The sequence below is a fragment of the Mobula birostris genome, chromosome X, assembly GCF_030028105.1.
Source record: "Mobula birostris isolate sMobBir1 chromosome X, sMobBir1.hap1, whole genome shotgun sequence".
In the NCBI taxonomy this organism is placed as follows: domain Eukaryota; kingdom Metazoa; phylum Chordata; class Chondrichthyes; order Myliobatiformes; family Myliobatidae; genus Mobula; species Mobula birostris.
The window spans coordinates 47,616,533-47,639,011 of record NC_092402.1 but is presented as its reverse complement, the minus strand read 5'-3'; the positions used below and the strand labels follow the sequence as shown (position 1 = coordinate 47,639,011).

General features: G+C 40.6%; 1 protein-coding gene across 2 annotated transcripts in view; it reads right to left on the bottom strand.

Moving 5' to 3' along the window:
- wipf2b (WAS/WASL interacting protein family, member 2b) overlaps positions 1-15,166 on the bottom strand; it is a 62,508-nt gene extending 47,342 nt beyond the window's left edge. The window contains exon 1 of one of the 2 annotated variants that reach the window (XM_072248608.1): positions 15,005-15,166. The gene's annotated coding sequence lies outside the window, so the exon portion shown is untranslated. The other variant, XM_072248609.1, reaches the window with a different exon arrangement.
- Between the last annotated feature and the right edge of the window lie 7,313 nt (positions 15,167-22,479).

Genomic DNA, 22,479 nt, shown 5'->3' with positions numbered 1-22,479 from the left:
TGTCTATCTGCAGTACAACATAGATCCAACAAAGTACTACATCTCCAAATTACCAACTGTTGCAAATCAAGCAATCTCCATAAACAAAATCTGTGTAAGTACTGACTTTGGCAACCCCTCATCTTCCTTCTCCCTCCACCCCTCTTTTTGTGAGCATTTTATTTGTGAATCCTGCATTTCACAGAAGCAAGATATGATCGCAAAAGTAGCACCACCAGCAAGTGTCTGCAGATTTGTTTATAGACACTATGCATGTTCATAACATAATATAAAATAAGTAAAAAGCAAGGCAGGGAAATGAAGCAAAGTATGTAAAGAGGTATGACAATAGATTTTACAACTGAACAGATAGGATATTTCACCTGATGATTAAATAAATGCAGTACAATATTTTCAATTTAACTAATGGGATTAAATGAATGTATTTATGTTATGATTAAGTGCCAGCAAGCTACTTGAGTGACTGAAGAATTGCAGTGATTTACTCCACTCAGAAAATTTTACTCAATTTAAAAAAAAGTTGTTTACAGTCAGCCCTCCTTATCCGCGAGGGATTGGTTCCGGGACCCCTCGCGGATACCAAAAAATGCAGATGCTCAAGTCCCTTATTCAACCTGTCAAAATGTGGTGGACCTTAGGACCCAGCGGAACCCCGGACCTTATTTAACCGGTCTCAGTGCGGCGGACATTAGGACCCGGCGGCGGAGCTCTGAATCCACAGTGTTTCTGTTCACGAAAATAATCACAATTTAAAATAAAGTGGAAATAATAAAGCGATTGGAAAGAGGTGAAACACCATCAGTCATTAGGCTACAGTCGGTCAACAATCGGAACAATTTTAAACCATAAAGTGAGAAAAGCCCTGCAGTGGTTTAATTATTGGGTTTTGGGTTTTTGGTTTTTGATCCTCTACATCAACCCGGCAGGGATGGAGAGCGCTTGGGAGTGGTCTGCCACTGGATTGAACTCAGTAATTTCTGTTCGAGCCTGGCGCTGACACATACGTTTCTTAAGTGTTTTATATGCATAGAAAGGTAAAATATACACTATATAATAAGATAAACATTTGACTAACTGACGCTAAATAACACCAGATGTACCTGTTCCTACTTACTTAGTAAGAGGACTTCCGGTTTTTTTCCAATCCTGATCAACAACGACCGACGCACATCTTCCCGTATACTTTAAATCATCTCTAGATTACTTATAATGCCTAATACAATGTAAATGCTATGTAAAATAGTTGTAATACTGCATTGTTCAGGGAATAATGACAAGAAAAAAGTCTGTACATGTTCGAACAACAAGTGCCAGAAGAGCACTTCCGGGTTTTCTCGATTCGCAGTTGAATTCACATGTGGAACTCGCGGATAAGGAGGGCCGACTGTATTTTGTATGTTTTTCCCCTTAACTATAGTACTTCAAAATAAATAAATAAATCAGAAAATAGTGAACCATCCAAACTAAAATGCTCCAGATTTAATTTTCTAAGTGTGAACTAGCTGATCTCTTTTGGCCTTTTAGACTTACCAAGTGGAATGCTCACAATCACTCTGTAGTGACCTTTGCCAGAGCTCACGTGTCAAGATGCTAGAATCAAAAAGAATTAATCTCAGTGCTGTTCTGGGATGAACAGCCATCAGTATTACAAGTGTAACAGAAAATGCTGGAAATGGTTAGGTCAAATGAGAAGGGTTTTCAACCCAAAATGTAAAATATTACCCACTCTCATTGATGCTACCTAACCTGTATGTTTCCAGGATTTTCTATTTGTATTCCAGATTTTCAGCTAGTGCAGTTTTTTTCGTCATATGTAGAAAGATAATCTTATGCAACACATCAGATCAGTTCTCATTCCTATAATCTATATCCCACTTGCTCTCATATTGCAGCCTTTGACAACAGATCACATTTTTGCAATAGCCCAACTGAAATCTGATAAATGGCTATTTTTTTCCATGACATTATCCTTGGTTTTTACAAAATCATGGCTAATATACTGATGTGACCTCAAAGACAAAAGCCTGATCTAATTTCTTGTTTTGTGTCAAAGCATTAATTCATTGCACAAAATACACAACAGAATTGGCAAAACAATAATTTAAAACAAAGTTGGACCACTGCCCATCTTTGAATGTGACTCCTTAAGTAACCATATTAAATGCAGACTGAAAAGAAAAGTGATTAACAGTTCTGTCTCAAGAATGGCATTATTGAAGTATCTTGAGAAATGTGCTGGCTTAGTACAGTGAGTTCCGGTTAACTGGGCTATAATCAGCACAGCTGCTTAATTGGGACAACTCTCAAAGAACAAAAACTAATCAAGAAAATAGCTGGGATTCCCTTTGTTTATTTGGGATACCATGCCACTTAATTGGGGCAGGAGACTGTTGATAAACTGTTTCTTACTAGAGTCACACACTTGTGTGGCCATTTAGACACTACACCATGCTTAGAGCAAACAGTTTTTAAAAGAAGCATCCGTTGCATGTGCTTGTGTTGAAAAAGCAGCAATTTTTATCACTGATAGTTGGCACGAAATAAGCAATAAGACAATTCAGAACTATTTTGCTCACTGTGCCAGAAACAGCCAGGAATGAAAATAAAGCAATCACTACTTCAACAAGGTAGGAATGGTGAAAAATTTGAAGGTAACAACAATCATCTTGAATGTTGCAATGAAAATGAAGATTTGGAGAATGCAATTGACAAAAGTATCATACGAAGGCAGTGCTCATATCTGCATTAGGTGTCTGCATTGGTTTTGTTTATTCACAGTCAATCAAAAGAACACAGCAGCGTACACTGGATGAACTCCTCCATCAATATTAGGAATTAATACAGTTTTATAGTACTATCGTAGTACTGGTAGTGTTCTGTATTTCATTTAAATACATAATATTACTCAGTTAAGCAGTAATTTGTCTTTTTTATATCTTCATGAAACTTCAGCAATTGGGGAAGCTGCTTAATTGTGTCAAAATGTACTGTCCCCAATGTGTCCCAATTAACCGGAATCCACTGTATATCAAAAATTCAGCCTAAGCTTTCTGAAAAGCAACTGTTCTCTGCTTTTGTTTCAACACCTATCTAACAAAACTAGCTCAGCAAGAATAATTGCCCAGTGCAGTCCAGGCTGGAGCATTTCAGTTGTGCAGAGACTAGAGGCTGGTGGTTTTCTCCCAGGACAAAGGTTAAGGTGAAATCTATAAAAATAAGAGGGATAAAAACACCTCCATCTCCCTTTGCAACTAGATTCTCAGCATCCTTATTGGAAAACTATAGTCAATGCGAATTGGCAATAACATCTCCTTGCTGACAACCAACACAGGTCCACATCAATGACTCGCGCTTCGCACACTGCTCTACTCACTCTACACTTGTGGTGACTTAGTGAGGTTAAGCACATCTCAAATGCCATCTATAAATTCTCTGACAAACCTATTATTGTCAGTGGAATCTCACATGGTGATATGGAGGCGTACGCAACTGGGACAAATTGGCTGGTTAAATGGTGTCGCAACCACGACTTCACACAAATCAGCAAGATTGTGGACTTCAGGAAGGGAAAGTTGGGAGTACACACACCAGACCTCATCAAGGGGACAGTGGCAGAAATGGTGAGCAGCTTCAAGTTCCTGGATGTCAACATCTGGGAGGTTTTATCTTGGGGCCAACACACTAAAAGAGGGCATGCCAGTGACTCAACTTTGTTAGGAGTATGAGAAGTTTCACTATGTCACAAAGACTTGTATTTCTATCGATGCATAGTGGAAAGTATTTGGACCGGTTGCATCACAGCCTGGTATGGAGGATCCAGTGCACAGGATCACAGAAGGCTGCATAAGGTTGTAGACTCAGCCAACTCCATCACAGGCCCAACTCTTCCCACTAGAGGACATCTTCAAAAGATGGTGTCTCAAGGCAGCGACATCCATCACTAAGGACCCTCACTACCTGTGACATGCCCTCCTGTTACCATCATCGGAGAGGTGGTATAGAAGTCTGAAGACCCAAAATCAATTATTCATGAGTGGTTTCTTCCCGTCTTCTATCAGATTTCTGAATGGTCCGTGGATCCATGAGCACTAATTATTTTTATTATAAAATAAACCTATTCTGATGACAAAATCTACTTTAAACGTAACTGGTCATTTTGCAACTTTCAAACACAAAAAGTTGCCACCACATGCTGCAAGATTTTTTAAAAATACATTTTCCTCACATTCCCAGAATTCAGATATTCTGTATCTCAAATCTTTTGGTAGTGATTTGTAAATTCAGTAGGGCCAATTTCCATCACCTGAACAGCCATAATGCTGGAGTCCCCTGTATCTGTTAACTAGATCCCATAGGATATCTACAATACACAATAAATTGAGTGTTTATATAAGGATATCTTCTTTTACCATTAAATATATTTCAGCCGTAATCACAAATCCTTGTCAGATTTAAGAGGAATTCATTTGCACTTCTATCAAATACTGAATGTTAGAAAAGCTTATGTAATAACCTAGGTGTGATCCATGAACAGTCAAGCACCTCAAGTGTGAGTTTTGATGCGTCCCACAGCTCCAGTTCAATCTCTGTCACGAGGTTTGTTCATTGCTCGAATGAAGCAATCAAACTACAACTGCCAGTTCTTTTTCACCTGACTAATGGCAGATGTAGAACAGTAGAGTGCATCATTTCTGTCAATAACAAACCCACGTGCACACTTTAAGACACAGCTGTCCTACTGAATACTTAAAATCAGACTAACTAATCAAATGTAAATGATATTCAGAGTATACCTATGCAATTGTGAACTGGACTTGAGACTGCTCTTAAACTAGTTCAGAATAAATCCTTATAAATTGGGCCCTGTCTCGAATGTTGCAGTTCCATCAAGCCAGTGATGAGAAAACAACTCCAAACTTGCAATCTAAATAAACTCAAAGTCTCTTCATACACAATGGAAATAGCTAATCAATGTAATACAATTTAATATGAAATACAATCTTTCCATTTTCAAGACTTGGAACCCATTTGTCAAATATCAAGTCAGTTATTTTCACAAAAGACTGCAGATGCCAGAACCTGGAACAAAAATCAGAACACAAAGGTCAAGCAGCATCTATGGGAGCAAAAGGTGTTGATATTTTGATGGGTTAAGAACCTGGATAAGGACAGAGGGCACAGGAAATATTGCCAGCATACAGCAGTAAGAAGGGGTTGGGGATGGGATAGAAGCTGGTGGGTTATAGATGGAAGCAGACAGTGAGCAGATAAAACCAGGTGAGGGGAAGAGTAGGAAGGTGGGAATCAGGAGGGAGAGGGGAACATTATTTGGCACAATTCTATCAATAAGGTTTGCTTACACATCATTTTGAACAAACTGAAATCAAAGTTTCTAATTAATTGAATTTCACAGAAAACTGGAATCCCTGCTTTATCCTCATGAAGTTGTGCAGAAATGTGAGCTATTGCAATTTAATAGGAAGAAAGAAAGATAACACAGAATTAAGAAAACTATTCTAAATGAATAGCAGGAGAATTGGGATCTAGATGCTTCTCTGAACAAGCAATAAGGCAAACAGTTCTGGGCTTCACTAATAGAAAACAAAGAATATAAAAGCAAGGAAATTATGTTCAACTCTAGCTTTAGCAAACAACTCAAATTAATTCTCAACTTAAGGACCTTGTTCAATACTGGTTACAACATTACAGGAAGTCTGTGGAGCCTTAGAGAAGGTTCAGAAAGATTTAAATGATGAGAGACTGGAATGACAAGAACAGGTTTGGAATACTGGCATTGTTTGAAGAAATGATAGGTATATAAAATGGGTGCAGGCAGGGCCTGGACTGAATGACTAGTGAGTGTTCCTTCTGGTGGACAGGTTGATCACTCAAGGTCACAGGTAAAAAGATAAGGCAAAAGGAAAATAAGCGTGGTATGAGGAAAATACACTCTGTACTATATGCAGTTGTAATCTGATGTGCAATGAACCCATCTTCTCATATTCTGACCCGAGCCTATCTCCCCTTGTCCAGTCCCTTCCCACTTACATCTGGGATATTTTGCATGTCCTTCACCAGTGCCCTGGCCACCTCCACCTCATCTTTACTATAGATGCCCAGTCTTCAAACACCTCCATTTCTGCTTGAGAAGCTTACACCACATACAATTGATGTAATGTGTGTTAATATTTGACACCGGGGGGGGGGTAAATCGGCCTAAAAAGAACCTACCTTTAGTCAAAGTTATCATACACATTTACAGTGAATTATCAGATAATGAAGCCATCTGCAATCACATTATTGAAACCAACTAATACCAAGCCGGCAAAGCTACTACAGCACAGTATCTGCACCAAGGATTCTTCAACTCAACAAATCAACTGAGCCATCAAGTGGAAATAAAAGCATCTGACACTGGGAGCAAGCTGCCTATAGAGATTAGTGCACAAAATATTTTTTACAAGTCTAGAGAGGAGAATTTAGCAAACTAATACCTTAGACATATCTAGGTCTAATTCTGGACTAACCAAAAATTATTTTTACATCTTAGTTGGTTGAGAAAATAGAAAAGTTGAATTTTTTTTTAAATGGTGAAAGAATGAAAATTATTGGTGCTGAGGGGCCAATAGGTCCTCATACACAAATCATTTGAAGTTAATCAATTAGGAAGACAAATGGTAAAAGATTAGCTTTATTTGCCACATGTACATCCAAAAATATAGTGAAATGCATCACTTACATCAAATTAGCAAGGATTATGCTGGGCAGCCGCAAGTGTCACCAGGCTTCCTGCACCAACATAGCATCCCCACAATTTACTAGTCCTAATCTGCATGACTTTGAAATGTGGGAGGAAACCAGAGCACCCAGAGGAAAACCACAGGGTCACAGGGACAACATACAAACTCCATACAGACGGTGGTGGGAAATCGAACCCCGTTCAGTGAAAGCTGATGCTGTAAAGGGATATGGCTACCATGTTTTCTTCCCGTGTTATGTCGTCATACTGGTATTTATCCTAAGAGGAGCCAAATAAAAGAGCAGGGTGCCTTACTGCAACTAAATTGAGCCTTGGTGAACTTACATCTGGAACATTATGAATAGGTCTGGTCTACCCCATTGAAGGAAGGACACCTGCTCATTCATTTGATTTCTGCTTTTAGATATTAAAGGAAAAAAAGGAACCTGAAACTAGTGCAGGAAAAATGGTGCTGTGGTAAAAGAAAGATTAGCCATGATCTTATCAAATGGCAGAGAAATCATGATAGGCTGATTGGTCTGCTCCTATTATTTCTTATCTTCTTACAAAATAGTTCTAATCAATACAAATATTTTGAAACAAATTAAAGTTAAAAATCAGTTTCCAACATTGAACTTCTGAATCAACAATCTAACCTTCCATTCTGAGATGTCCATTTTTTTCTCCTTCCTTTTCAGATTTCTTTCTTTTTTAATTCATCTTTTTAGGCACAAACAAATGTTCCATTTATTGCAAGTGTGTTCTTCCTTCAAGGGGTAAGACCAGAGCTGTTTACAAGAGTACAGGATGCTTCATAAGTAACTCTTCTTTCTGACCAACTTTTAGTACCAGGCACAATTCCACCCACAAATTCTCTCTCAAACTGCTGTCTCCACAACTCAGCTTAGCTTGTACATTGTTGATTTAAGCTGAGTATATCTGCATGATAGCTTAGGCAGGGATATAGCATCACTGCAACCCAAGATATTTCAGTAATGTTTAATCCAATTGCAAGAAAATATCCCCAATACTTCAATAGTAACCAATTCAAAAGATCATTAGTTAGCTCTACAAGGTGTGCATTAAAACTAGGAGTTGAATAATACAGTTAAGAATCCATCTGTATGGTTTCTCACTTAGTGCTTCAAGTCACTACTGTAACGATTAAATTATGCTCCCAAACCAGGAAAATTTATATTTGGTTTGCATCATCCTGTCAGTGCTCCCTGCATTTGACAGATATTCCCTGCTTCATGTCTGAAAGCAGTGGCCAACGGAAGTGTTTTTACAGATGCTGCTTTTTGTGTGGGGTGAAAACCGATTGCGTCACCTCTAATCTGGGCCGACATTTACGTGCCAGGCGGCACCTAATTAATTAGCTTGTTTATTTCGGCTTTTTTCTTAAAGATGTGCTGGGTGCTGCACGGATCGGTATCGGTTCGCTGACTGGAGGGTGGGGACCACTGCACCACCCCAACCTCCAACGACTCAGCCTAACACACCATCATCAGTGTGCTTGGCGCTGTCTTCCCAATTCCGGTAAGTGATAGTACACTGTACATACATTATTTCTACTTTATATAGGTTGTGTATTTTTATGTGTTATTTGGTATGATTTGGCAGCTTCACAGCTTAAAGGTTTTTGCTGAGAGCGCTTGCACCGTGTTTCTGCTGAGAGCGCTTGCGTGAGATTTTCGCTACGGAGAACAGTGCAGGCAATCGTTGTAGAGAAGTATTTCTACTTTATATAGGCTGTGTATTTATCATATCATTCCTGCTTTTACTATATGTTACTGTTATTTTAGGTTTCGTGTGCTATTTGGCATGATTTAGTAGGTTATTTTTGGGTCTGCAAACGCTCACAAATTTTTCCCATATAAATAAATGGTAATTGCTTCTTCACTTTACGACATTCCAGCTTACGAACTGTTTCACAGGAATGCTGTACCTTCGGATGGCGGGGGCAACCTGTATATATCCTTGATGGCGGGTAGGCTAGTGCTGGTGATGCATTGGGTAGTTTTGACTATCCATTGTAGAGCCTTCCCGTCCGCTGCAGTGCAGTTTCTGTACCAAGCAGCAATACAGCATGTTAGGATGCTCTTTACTGTGCACCTGGAGAATGACAAAAGTGTGGATATGTATAGTTCAGCTCTGTTCAGCCTCCTCAGAAAGTAGAGGCATTGATGAGCTTTGCTGATTGTGTAAAATGTGTTCTGGAACCATGAGAGGTTGTAAGAGGTGTGTACACTCCCAGGAGTTTGAAACTGCTCACACAATTTCCACTGCTGTACCACTGATGTAAAGAGGGAGAGGGGGTGAATGGTGCAAGTTCTCCTGAAGTTAATAACCATATTCTTTGTTTTGTTGACATGAAGTTATTTTCCTGGTATCAGGCCTCAGGCTCTTCCACCTCTTCTCTGTAGGCTCATTGCTAACTATTTTACATCAAAATCCTGATGACAATAGACTTGTTCAACACTAGACAGAAGAACAACCCAAGAATGAATTACAGCTTCAATAATGCAGCTGGCTTCCCTAGACAGCACAGGATACCCTCCAACCTCTTTTGTACTGGGATACAACACATTTAAGTATTTGCGACATCTGTTGTCTGCAATATTGTTGCATTCAATCAAATTGGCTGAAGTTCTTGAGCAGAGCATTTGTAATTTAGTAACATTGGCCTTGGTATTAAAATAATCTATATACAGGTATGTGTTGCTTAACATCCATGATACGTTCTGTGAAATCGGACATTATGTGATTTGGACGTTGTGCAAACACCATATTTATATACTGAGCAAACCTACCATGTCACTAGCAATTTCTCCATATCCGATATAGGTCCCTCTCGCATTTTCGTGAGCCTTGTAGTTTTCAGTGAAGCCGATCCTTTAACAGATTTGAGAAGTTTTTCTTTGTTTTTCAGGATCGTCATGATTGTCAAGTGCGACATGCCTAAATCCCGAGCAATAGCATTCACTGGTTTTCCACCTTCATATTGTTTAATAACCTTTTGTTTCACTTGCAAATCAATACTTTTCCTTTGCCTCTTGCTGCTGCTATCACTAGTAGTTTTGCTGCATTTGGAAGCCATGATGCACTTTACAGTAATATTTTCAAAAGAAAATTAAACAGAGATAACGCTACTACACTCAAGAGACATGCGATACACGAGATTGGTTACGTCCGCTACATCACGCTTTCCGATCGGGACTACGGACGTTGTCCGAATGGACGTTAAGTGGCGCACACCTGTACAATGGAACTAACTACATTCAAAGATATCAAGGAAACTATGCAGCAATAGGACTGGATCCTTGTATTAAATAGCAATTGCCAGGCTGCCAGCTGGCTAAAGCTGAGTACACTAACCACGATGACATTGTTTGTTACGCATGTTAAATTTATTTTATCTAGCTTGGCATCCCCTAAATGCAGTCATTCCTCAACCCAATGGCAAGTGACTAGTGTCCAATTCAACACAACCAAACTTTCACTGGGAAATAGACTTTCACAATAATATAAGACAAGCAAAGCACTACTTAAGATGGAAGCTTCTTAATCCAGAGTAATGTCCTATTTTATTTACTAGTAATTGCAACAATATGCACACTTATTCCAGGGTGACCCGGGTTCAATTCCTGCCGCAGCCCGTGAGCAACTTGTACGTTCTCCTCCCTGTGACTGTGCAGGTTCCCTTCCACAGTCCAAAGACATACTAGTTGGTCATTGTCAATCGTCTCACAATTAGGCTAGGGTTAAATCGGGGTATTGCTGGGCAGTGCGGCTCAAAGGGCTGGAAGGCCTACTCCATGCTATATCTCAATAAATAAATACATTAAATGATCACTTTTCAAAGCAGAGTCAAAGTACAATCATACAAGTACAGCATGAGGAAACAGAGAGACCTCACTACATTTTCCATCTTTGAAATTGCTGTTTTTAATTTCACTGAGAAATAAACATTAAAAAGAAATAGAACATTTCACTATCAGAAAGGACTAACAACCTCCAGATGCAATTCCAAGCCTGCAATAGCCAGCCGCTGACAGGTGCTATGATTTCATTGAGCACCTCAGGCTGCAGAAGGGGTGGGGTAGAAAACCAATTAAAGGTCAAACTCATATTGAAACTGCCTGCATAAATTTCAAACAATAAGGCTGGTTTTAGCTGATAGCAAGATATCTTGCTAATAACATTCACTGACAAGGGCTGCTGTCACTTATACCTCAACAATATGTCAGTCAAGAAAACCAGATCTTCACCCTATTCAGCAATTAACACAATCAATCTTGGTGCACCTTTCAGACTTTTCCAGTATGATTTAGAATATCAGGAATAAACTGTGCTTCTACTTATATACATCAGTTAGTACTGCCTACTCAAGTCTGTTTTTATACCTAATGCTTATCAGCTTGAATTCCCAGTCTTTAAATAATTGCAAAGTGGGTGGATTGGCGCTACAGTGCCAAATTCACCACAGAAGTCTGTCAAACTGAAATGAATCAACAATACATTCCTAGGTTAATCTCGCCGGTAAAACTGCTCTACTTAAAAGTGTAAACAGTCAATGAATCAATACTGCATAGAAAGGGCAGGGCATAGAAGCAATATTGTGCAATTCTGCTTCTCCTGCCCTTTGATTTCCCTCTCCTGGATGCAATGTGACGTGTTATATCATGCTTAATACCTTCTGCTTCATATTCGTGGATATTACTTATTTTCCTTCAGGTCTCAATCATTATTTCACAGTCCCTCTGCTTTAGTCATTGTTTACTACATCGGGTCATGAGTTGAGGTTCTTCCCTTCTCCCCCCTCCCCCAACAACTCTCCTGAAAGCTCCAATTATTTGCCTAAAGAAGCCACTTGCTTCATATTAGTGGCTATATTTTACATAGGTGTCGAGACACATTCATTCCCCACAGAGAACATTTATAGAATATCAGGAGCAAGAACTCCAGCTTAATGCTCTGTTGCCAACTCGAATGAAATTGGCTTCTCAAAAAAAAAAGTATTTGTTAAGCACAGACTAACAATGCAACCTGGTCTCTTGATCTATGCTTCACTTTAACCAGCTAGATACCTGAAAAAAATCACATCTTTGTTCTCAGATTTATGATCTGGCTATAAAACAGCTGCAATAGAAAGCGAAAATTGGAGCTAAGAGCAAGGATTACAATCAGCCACTCATTTAAAAGGAAAACTAAATTCCACACAAGAATCTGGATTAAGTTGCTGATAAACCTGATATGCATACAGGATCAAAAGTTGACATCCAGAAAAAAAAGACAAGTCACACTCAAGGCAGACATGTAAAATATTTGAGATGCCTGATTGCCTACACTTGGCAATAACACCTATTACTTGAAAACTGGTTATGAGAATTACACAGGATTCAGAGCCCACAAGACAAAGGCAAGAAGCTACTTATGAAGATCATTATCTCCAATTGATTGAGATTGTGGAAAGAATGATAACAACAATGGGCACAGGTTTATGGTGAGTTTGGTTACTTCTGATATTATTTGCCTGCAAATACTCAAATCTGCACATTGCCACTGTTTAATTACTGCCCAGTTTCTAATTCATCTGTGAGCAAAAGCTGAAAGCACAGAAAAGAGGATCTCTTTGGGCCAAATCAAATATGAGGTTTGATGTAAGGTTGGAACTGAGTCAATTCTCACTGGCAGACCCAAGTCCAACACCTGAACCAAGCTGCTCTGCAGTACTCCAAGATGTCAATGATATTTGAGCAATGGTCCTATCTTAATAATGGAACAGAGGAATGGACAGGCAAGTACAAATTAAGAATACCCACCCTTTCAGTTCCCAGATAAACTTGCAACTCAATGCTCTCACAGGATGATTGTTCTACTTGGTAAGCAAATAAACTGTACTAGCAAACTCCAGTTTTTGCCAATTAAAACTATCACTGCATACTCCTGGGGTCAATAACTCGATTATTCCAACTGCCTAGGTTTGAGTAGTGTAATGTGCCTAAATGGAAAATGAATCTACATCCTATACAAGCTAAATAGAAATGCTACCTGGATAATTTTTGTTATACTTTTTCTTTCCATTATTCTTTGGGTCCAAGCTGCTCATTTTCACATTGTCAACATTTCAAACAGAATTCAACAAATTGCTTTATCTTATTACTCCACAGCAAATCCCTCTCCCTCTCAGTTTTAGTTATTAATCTAAGTCCATAGCAATTAAAACTTTCAATCAGGGTAGATGTAATTAATGTAATGCAATGCAATCTATTAACCAATTGGTCACCTGGATTGCTAAACTGGGAATTGTGCCTTAAATCTGAGTCTAATGTTTTAGATGAGATTTCTTTTAAAGGGATAGCTAGTTTCAGACTTTGAATTATTTATCACATGTACATCAAAACATAGTGAAATGGGCTATTTGGGTTAACAACCAACACAACCCAAGGATGTGCTGAGGGCAGCCCACAAGTGTCACCACACATTCCAGCACCAACATGCACACCATGACTAACAGAATAACACAAGCAACAGCAAAACAAGCCCCTTGCTCACCCTTCCACCGACTCACACACAGCAGGCCTCCAACCCCAGGATGGGCTGCCCCCAGGCCTCCACCCCAAGACTTGCAGACATCAGGTCTCCAACTTTCAGTCCCTGGCCCACACTCGCAGACATCGTGCCTCTGACCTGCAGACAAACTGACAAGGACTTCGACCTTCAGGCCTCTACCTCTAGTCTTGCCAACTTCAGTCTTCAACCTTTGGGTTTCTAACTCTGGATTTGCTGATTTCTGGACTTTAACCTTTGGCTTTACTGACGTCTAGGTATCTACCCCAGGATTCACCGGTCAAAGAACTTTGACCTTCAGGCCTCAACCCCACGACTCGCCAATCATGGACTTGACCTTTGGGCTTCAACTATTTTAATTGCTCTACTGTATAATTCAGAAAATACTTTGGATTTTGAGTTTGTAAGTTACATGCAAAAAGTTTCACACAAAACATGTAACGCAATTCTTTTCCCAAACTTAGCATAGTTTTACCAGTATAATTTCCAGGACTATTTAACATTTCCTATGATTCTGTAAGAGAATATAGCTCCATATATCTCATTGTTTTAGGACATCTAATGGTTTCAAACTACACCTCTTGCTGAATGTGTGCAAAACATTTTCATTTTATTTCAGATTTCCAACATCTGCAGTTTTTAAACATTTTTTCACACTTTGTTAATGTATTAGGCCCTAACCAAAGACAAAATGCTATTATCTTCTGAAGTTAGCATCAGTTTTTTTTAAACATCCAAAAAAAGGAAACAGATCTTTATTCAGGCCAGAAATCAAGCTGACCACAAAAGATATATAGTTTAAGTCATGCAGATTTATGAAGTCTATACTATGAAAATGTAAGCCTATTAGAACTGCAAAACTAATGCCTGTAGATTTGCAAGTTGTTTTCAGTGTTAAAAATTATTAAGCTTAAGACTGCTTTTATTTATTTCAAAAATATGCAGTTCTAACAAAACCCCCACAACGTAAAGATCCATTAAAAAGTGCGATCAGGAAAACAAACATCTCAAACCTTTGGAAATTACAGCAGCCCAAATAAATGGCATTCAGAGAATGTTCTGTATGATTTGAAATTCTAGAATTACATCTCCTCCTCTCCTCCTTCAAGCTAAATTAACTTTATAGCCATCATTCACAAGTTCAACTACAGAGATTCGCAGCAAGAAAATATATGCTTAAAAAGATAACAGGGCAATTCTTCCTGCGTTCCGCCAAGCGAATGGGGGAGTACCTGCAGGTTTGGTCCCCTGTATTATTTACCTGTATCCACAGGTATTCCTCTGCCTCACACAGTCCTTGGTCCTTTCTCCACCAAACCTGACTTGTGTCAGAGGCCCGTGGGTGCAGTGACTGCCCTCCTTGGAGCAGGGGCCTCAAATAGCCAGGTGCCTCGCCGTCCAATCCACCTAGAATTTGGGAGGATCTACTGTTGACGCTGCCCTCCTGCGAGTGTCAGCGCCCGACTAGTTGCGACCCCGGTGTTTGGAATGCAGCTCCTCCTCCTCCTCCTCCTCCTCTTCCTCTCCTAAAATGCACCAAGGTCTAGGCCCTGCCTTCTGGGGCCGGGTTTCGAGTCCATCCCCCAACTCCTTACCTTACTGCCCCGGTCACATACTCCAGCTCCGGGAAGGGGGTGGTCACGGTTAATATTACGAGACGGACGGCGAAGAAGATCGCAGGTCGATGCTCACCAATCTCTCCAACCTCTCTAACGCCTCGACTCCAGCGGTCGCTTCTCTTGCGCCGAAGACGTTTCCAACTTTTTCCTCATCAACAACCCGGAAATCTTCTCCTTCTCTCCCTTCTCCACACAGGCGCCCAACAAAATGGAAGCCGCAGCGCGCCCCCTCGACAGGGCATGCTCGTGCACAGGGAGCCGGTCCGACGCGCGCTACACTGCACCCTACTGTCCGGAGGAATAAAATGCCACTCCTCTGTACAACCAACAACAGCAGCAGAATCAGAATTAGGATCATTGCTGCCGCAAAGCAACAAATTTCACGACGTGTGTCAGTGATATCAAACCTGATGTTATTGTTGTTGCTTGTGCAGAAATTCTGCAGATGACTGGGGTGCATAATTGGTTAAAGGATTATAAAGAACGAGTACTTGTGAATGAATGTTTAGCTGGTGAAATATCAGTTGTGTCTTGGTGTTGGAACCATTGTTTTCTTCATATATAAAAGTTATTTGGTTTCAGGAGATTTGAGTTCTGCCCCCCACCTTCTTGTTCTGACGTCATCCCCTTCCTTTCCAGTCCTAATGAAGGGTTTTGGCACAAAATGTTGACTGTCCCCTCCACAGATGCTACCTTTCCTGCTTAGTTCCTCCAGTATTTTGTGTTTGTTCTGGGTTTAAAGAGTACATTTTGAAAGTGGTGAAGAGGCTATTGAACAGAATATAGGTAGGTGGAATATATGTTTCTTGTCATAACACAATAGACTCTGCAGATGCTGGAAATCCAGAGCAATGCACACAGAATGCTGGTGGAATGCAGCAGGCCAGGCAGCATCTATGGAGAGAAATAAACAGTCAGAGTTTTGGGAGGAGACCCTTCATCAGGATGGAAAGGAAGGGGGCAGAAGCCAAAATAAGGAGGTGGGGGAGGGGAAAGAGTACAGGCTGATAGATGATAGGTGAGGGAGAGGTTGTATGGATGGGGAATGGGGGAAGGGGAAGATGAAGTAAGAAGCTGGGAGTTGGTAGGTGGAAGAGGTAAAGGGCTGAAGAAGCAATCTAATAGGGGAGAACAGTGACCATGGAGAAAGGAAAGAAGGAAGTGAACCAGAAGGTGATGGGTAGAGGAGGAGAAGAAGAAGAGGTGAGAGGGTAAACAGAATGGGTGATTGAAAAAGAGAGAAGGAGGGTAGGGGAGAAATTACCAGAAGTTAGAGAAATCAAGGTTCAGGCCATCAGATCAGACCATAAGTCCATGTAGGAGCAGAATTAGGCCATTCAGCCCATCAAGTCTGCTCCACCAGTCCATCATGACTGATCTCAGATCCTACTCAACCACGTACATCTGCTCTCTCGCCACATCCTTTGCTGCCTTGACAAATCAGGAAACTATTAACTTCCACCTTAAATATACCCACAGACTTGACTTCCACCCACAGTCTGTGGCAAAGCATTACACAGATTCATTACTCTCTGGCTCAAAAAAATTCCTCCTTACCTCCATTCTAAAAGGCCACCTCTCAATTTTAAGGCTATGCCCTCTAGTTCTGGATACCCCTACGATAGGAAACATCCTCTCCACATTCACCATATCAAATCCTTTCAACATTCGGTATGTTTCAATGAGATTCCCCCATGTTCTTCTAAATTAAAGACAGTACTGGCCCAAAACTGCCAAATGCTTCTCATATGTTAACCCCTTCATTCCTGGAATTCTTGAACCTCCTCTGGACTCTCTCCAATGACAACACATCCTTTCTGAGATGTGGGGCCCAAAACTGTTGACAACACTCCAAGTGCAGCCTGACTAGTGTCTTATAAAACCTCAGCATTATTTCCTTGTTTTTATATTTTATTCTCCTTGAAATCAATGCCAACATTACATTTGTCTTCTTTACCACAGACTCAACCTGTAAATTAACCTTCTGCGAGTCTTGCACGAGGACTCCCAAGTCCCTTTGCACCTCTGAAATTTGAATTCTCTCCCCATTTTGATAATAGTCTGGACTTTTGTTCCTTTTACCAAAATGCATTATCATACATTTCCCAAAATTGTATTACATCTGCCACTATTTTTGCCCATTCTTCCAATTTGTCTAAGTCCGCTGCAATCACATTGCTTCCTCAGCAGAACCTACCCCTCCACCTGTCTTCGTATCATCTGCAAACTTTGCCACAAAGCCATCAATTCGATTGTCTAAATCATTGACAAATAATGTGAAAAGTAACGGTCCCAGTACTGACCCCTGAGGTACACTACTAGTCACCGGCAACAAACCTGAAAAGGCCCCTTTATTTCCACTCGCTGCCTCCTGCCTGTCAGCCATTCCTCTTTTAATGCCAGTACCTTTCTTGTAATGGCATGGGATTTTATCTTGTTAAGCAGCCTCATGTGTGGCACCTTATCGAATGCCTTCTGAAAATCCAAGTAAATGACATCCACTGTCTCTCCTTTGTCCACCCTGCTTGTTTCTTCCACGAATAACTCCAACAGATTGGTCAGGCAAGATTTCCCTTTACAGAAACTATGCTGACTTTGACTTATTTTATCATTAGTCTCCAAGAACCCCGAAACCTCTTCCTTAATAATGGACTGCAACACTTTCCCAACAACTGAGGTTAGGCTAACTGGCCTATAATTTCCTTTCTTTTGCCTTCATCTCTTCTTAATGTTTTCAATTTTCCAGTCCTCTGGAACCATGCTAGAATCAAGTGATTATTGAAAGGTCATAACCAATGCATCTACTATCTCTTCAGCAACCTCTTTCAGAACTCTGGGATATAGTCCATCTGGTCCAGGTGACTTATCCAACTTAAGACCTTTCAGTTTGCCTAGGACTTTTTCCTTTGTAATAGCAATGGCACTCACTTCTGCTCTCTGACACTCACGGACCCCTGGCACACTGCTAGTGTCTTCCACAGTGAAGACTAAAGCAAAGTATTTATTAAGCTCATCTGCCATTTCTTTGTCCTCCATTACTACCTCACCAAATCATTTTCCAGTGGTCCAATATCAACTCTCAACTCCCTTTTACCCTTTATATAACTGAAAAAAATGTCCAGAATCCTGCTAGTTTGCCTTCAGATTTCTTCTTCTCATTTCTTATAGCTTTTTTTGTTGCATCTGTTGGATTTTAAAAACTTTCCAATCATCCAACTTCCCACTCACTTTTGTTACCTTATATGCCATTATTTCCTTGGGTTTTATGCAGTCCTCAACTTCCCTTGTCAGCCACGGTTGCCTACCCTTGCCATTGAAGAATTACTTCTTCTGTAGGACATAGCTATCCTGCACCTTGTGAACTTTTCCCACAAACTTCAGCCATCTCTGCTCTGCCATCATCCCCACCAGTATCCTCCTCCAATCCACCTGGGCAAGCTCCTCTCTTATGCTCCTGTAAATCCCTTTCTTCCATTGTGATACTGATACATGTGACTTATGCTTCTCCCTCTCAAATTGCAGTATGAATTCAATCATATTATGATCACTGCCTCCTAAGGATTCCTTTATGCTAAGCTAATAAGATCTGGATTATTACACAACACCCAATCTAAGATAGCCTTTCCCCTATTAGGCTAAGCACAAGCTGCTCTAAAAAGCCATCTTGTAGGTGTTCAACAAATTTCCTTCTCTTGCGATCCAACACCAATCTGATTTTCCCAATGCCCTTGCATATTGCAGTCCCTATTACAATTACATCATTACCCTTATTACATGCCTTTTCTTGTTCCCTTTACAATCTCAACCCCACATCTTGGCTACTATTTGGAGGCCTATATATGATTCCCATAATGTTTTTTTAACCCTTGCAGTTTCTTAACTCCACATTCTCTGTTGTGGAAGATTCAACATTCTCTGTCCCCATGTCACCTCTCTCTAAAGAGGTAATTCCATCTCTTACCAACAAAGCCACACCTCTGCCTATGCCTTCCTGCCTGTCCTTTTGATACAAAGTGTATCCTTTGATGTTAATCTCCCAACTATGACTTTCTTTCAACTACGACTCAGTGATGCCCACAATGTCATACCGACCAATCTCTAATTGCGCCATGAGTTTGTCCACCTTATTCCAAATGTTATGCGCATTTAAATATAGCACTTTCAGTCCTGCATTCTTCGCCCTTTTGAATTTTGCCTCTGTGGTGCAATTTAACTCTTTGCTCTGTCTGCATTTGTACATATTTATTTTCTTGTTCTGATTTACGTTCATGTTACATTATCATCTACGTGTAATCCTGCTGGCTCATCCTCAGCTCTATCATCTTGGTTCCCATCCCCCTGCCATTTTAGCTTAAATCACTCCCAACAGCTGTAGTAAACCTGCTCACAAGAATATTGGAGGTTGGAGGCTACCCAGACAGAATATGAAGTGTGGCTTCTCCAACCTGAGTTTGGTCTATGCTCTTTCGCCTATCCTTGATGTTTCACCTTTTTTTCCTGATGTTTCACTTGTTCTTCATGCTGACATCATTAAGTCAAGTTATTTACTGTCTTATGCTCAAGTACAGTGAGGTACAGGTACAGTGGAAAATTTGGAGGCACAAGAGACAGGAGGTGCTGCAATTTGGAGCAATAAACAATCTGCTGAGGGAACTCAGTGAGCGCAGCAGTATGGTGGGAGGAAAGAAATTGTTGACATTGTTCCAGCGATTTTTTGAGGTTAGTACATGTAGCAATTAACTTAACCGACTTCAGCTGCTAGCCTTCAGATTCGAATATGCATTGAAGATTAAATCTAAAATGCAACTCTGAACAATGGGTAGACAATGCTGATTTAAATTCGTTATTTGTGTGTACTTGGATGTCTGTAGTATTGGTGTGAAGGAGGGAGGTGTGATAGGGGTGTGTAGCTCAAAAGGAAGCATGGTAAATATGTATTTGTTTGAATTGTCCTGAACAATTGTCCTTTGATCTCTAGCATGTAAAATTTTGTGTAGGACTGGGCCAAGCAGACCTTCTCTTCCCCCCAAAAGTGTCTCCATATAATGCCTGCTGTATCTTGTTTTGTTCAATAAAGAGGCTGTTTCATATCTACCAGCACTTCCCCACAATGACTTCATTTATGCAAAAACAGTCATTTTCGGTTGAAAGTCTCATAAACACAAAGGTAACAAATAACACACAGAATATAAACCATATAAAAGTGTGGGGTCTTGCACTGGGAAAGAGGTATAAAAGCAGAGTATTATCTAAGTGGAGAGAGTTTGCAAGTGAGTGCATTAAATGCAAAAAGCAGGTAATTAAAAAGGCAAATATCACTTTGTCTTTTATTGGTGAAGTATTGTTGTAGGTGTACAGGAAAGGAATGGAGGGTTATGGGCTGAGTGCAGGTTGGTGGGACTAGGTGAGAGTAAGAGTTCGACACAGACTAGAAAGGCCGAGATGGCCTGTTTCCGTGCTGTAATTGTTATATGGTTATATCCTTTTGAGTGAAAAGAATGACCGTGCAAAAGCAAAGATACAAAGACAAATCGATGGTAATTTTTACCCATCCTTGGTGTTTCCCTAACATCTTCCTTTGTTATCAGATTTGGACCCAGCTACGGTCTACATCTTCCTCCATCTGACTCTATCTGTCCATCAACCCCTGAATTAACTCCTCCCCAGCTGGCTCCATCTATCTATCAGACCCACTTTATCTGGATCCACCTATCACTTGATATCTCCAGTTTATCCCCTCTCCCTCACCTCTTTATATTGCCTATCTCCACTTTTCCAGCTCGGTCCTAATCCAGATTCATGCCCTGAAACGTCAGCTATATTTTGCCTTCAGAGATGCTGCTTGAGCTGCTAAGATCCTCCAGCAGTTTGTTTTTTTTCCAATCAAGAAGCTGATTCCAGGACAGGATTCCTTCATTTGCTTTAAGTCACTGAACTGGGTTTATAACACTCTGAAGTTATGAAAGAGCCCACCGAAAACTCCATTTCTCTTTCTTCCTACAGTAATTAAATAGTTACCTCTATCATTTGTGCATAAGTGTTTTTTTGCATAATTTTTGTGACATTGCAGCTGCTTTCATGAAAGGGTGGAGGTAGCCATTGGATAAATGTCTGGTGCCTCAGGAACCAAGAAAAAAGCATGCAAGTAATTGGGCAGGCCTTCACAGATCCCGAAGGAAGAGATTCCAGATAGGAAGTTTATGGGTTTAAATGGGAAATGAGAACCCCACCTCAGCCTCCTGATCAGCCTTGCTTCACATACACCCCACATTCCTCCTGCAGACCAAAATGCCAATTAGCAAAAACCTCCATTCCCCTTCTTGCTTGTATATGGAGGCTGATGGAACAGCATAGCACAACATGAGATATAATAGAACTGCTGATATACCAAGGTTCAAAGTTTTTATATGTCACCATATGGTACCTTGAGATTATTTTCTTGCAGGCATTCACAGGAAAATAAAGAGGTACAATAGAATTTATGAAAAAACTGTACATAAAGACTGACAAGTAATCAATATGCAAAAGAAGGCAAATTGTGCAACTAAAATACATAAGTAAATAAATAAATAATACTGACAACATGTGTTGTTGAGTCCTTGAAAGTGAGTTCGTAGGTGTGGAATCAGTTCAGAGTTGAGGTGCATGAAGTTATCCACACTGGTTCAGGAGCCTGATGGATGTAGGGTAATAACTGTTCCTGAACCTGGTGGTGTGGGACACAAGGCTCCTGTACCTCTTTCCTGATGGCAGCAGCGAGAAGACAGCATGGCCTGGGTGGTGGGGGTCTTTGATGATAGATGCTGCTTTCTTGTGGTAGTGCTCCTTATTGATGAGCTTAATGATGGGGAGGGCTTTGACTATGATGGACTGGGCTATGTTCACCATCTACAATGTTTACCATCTGCTGCAGTTACTCACCCAGACTACACTAATAGCACCTCCCAAATCCCCACCAACTTCTACACCAACGTGACTTGAAACATGTCAGGTCCTGCAGATATTCTGCAGTCATATCTGACTGGCAGACCACAGTTTGTGCAGCTTCAGAGCTGTGTGTCAGACATGGCTATAAGCAGCACTGGGGCCTCACATGGGACTGTTTTGGCTCCCTTCCTGTTTACCCTGTATACCTCAGACTTTAGATACACCACTGAGTCATGCCATCTGCAGAAATTCTCTGATGACTCAGCAATAGTTGGGTGTATAAAGGGAGGATGGAGGATGAATACAGAGCCAGGTGGAGGACTTTGTCAAATGGTGCAAGCTGAATCATCAACAGCTCAAGATGGTGATGGACTTTAGGAACACCAAGCCTACACTGCTCCCTGTTACTATTGATAGTGAGGACGCGGATGTGGTGAGGACCTGCAAGTACCTGGGGGTGCACCTGGATGACAGGCTTGAGTGGAGCACCAACACAGAGGCTGTGTACAAGAAGGCCTGGAGTTGCCTCTATTTCCTGAGGAGACTGAGGTCCTTTGGAGTGTGCAGGCCTCTCCTTCACATGTTCTACCAGTCTGTCGTCACCTGTACAATCTTCTATGC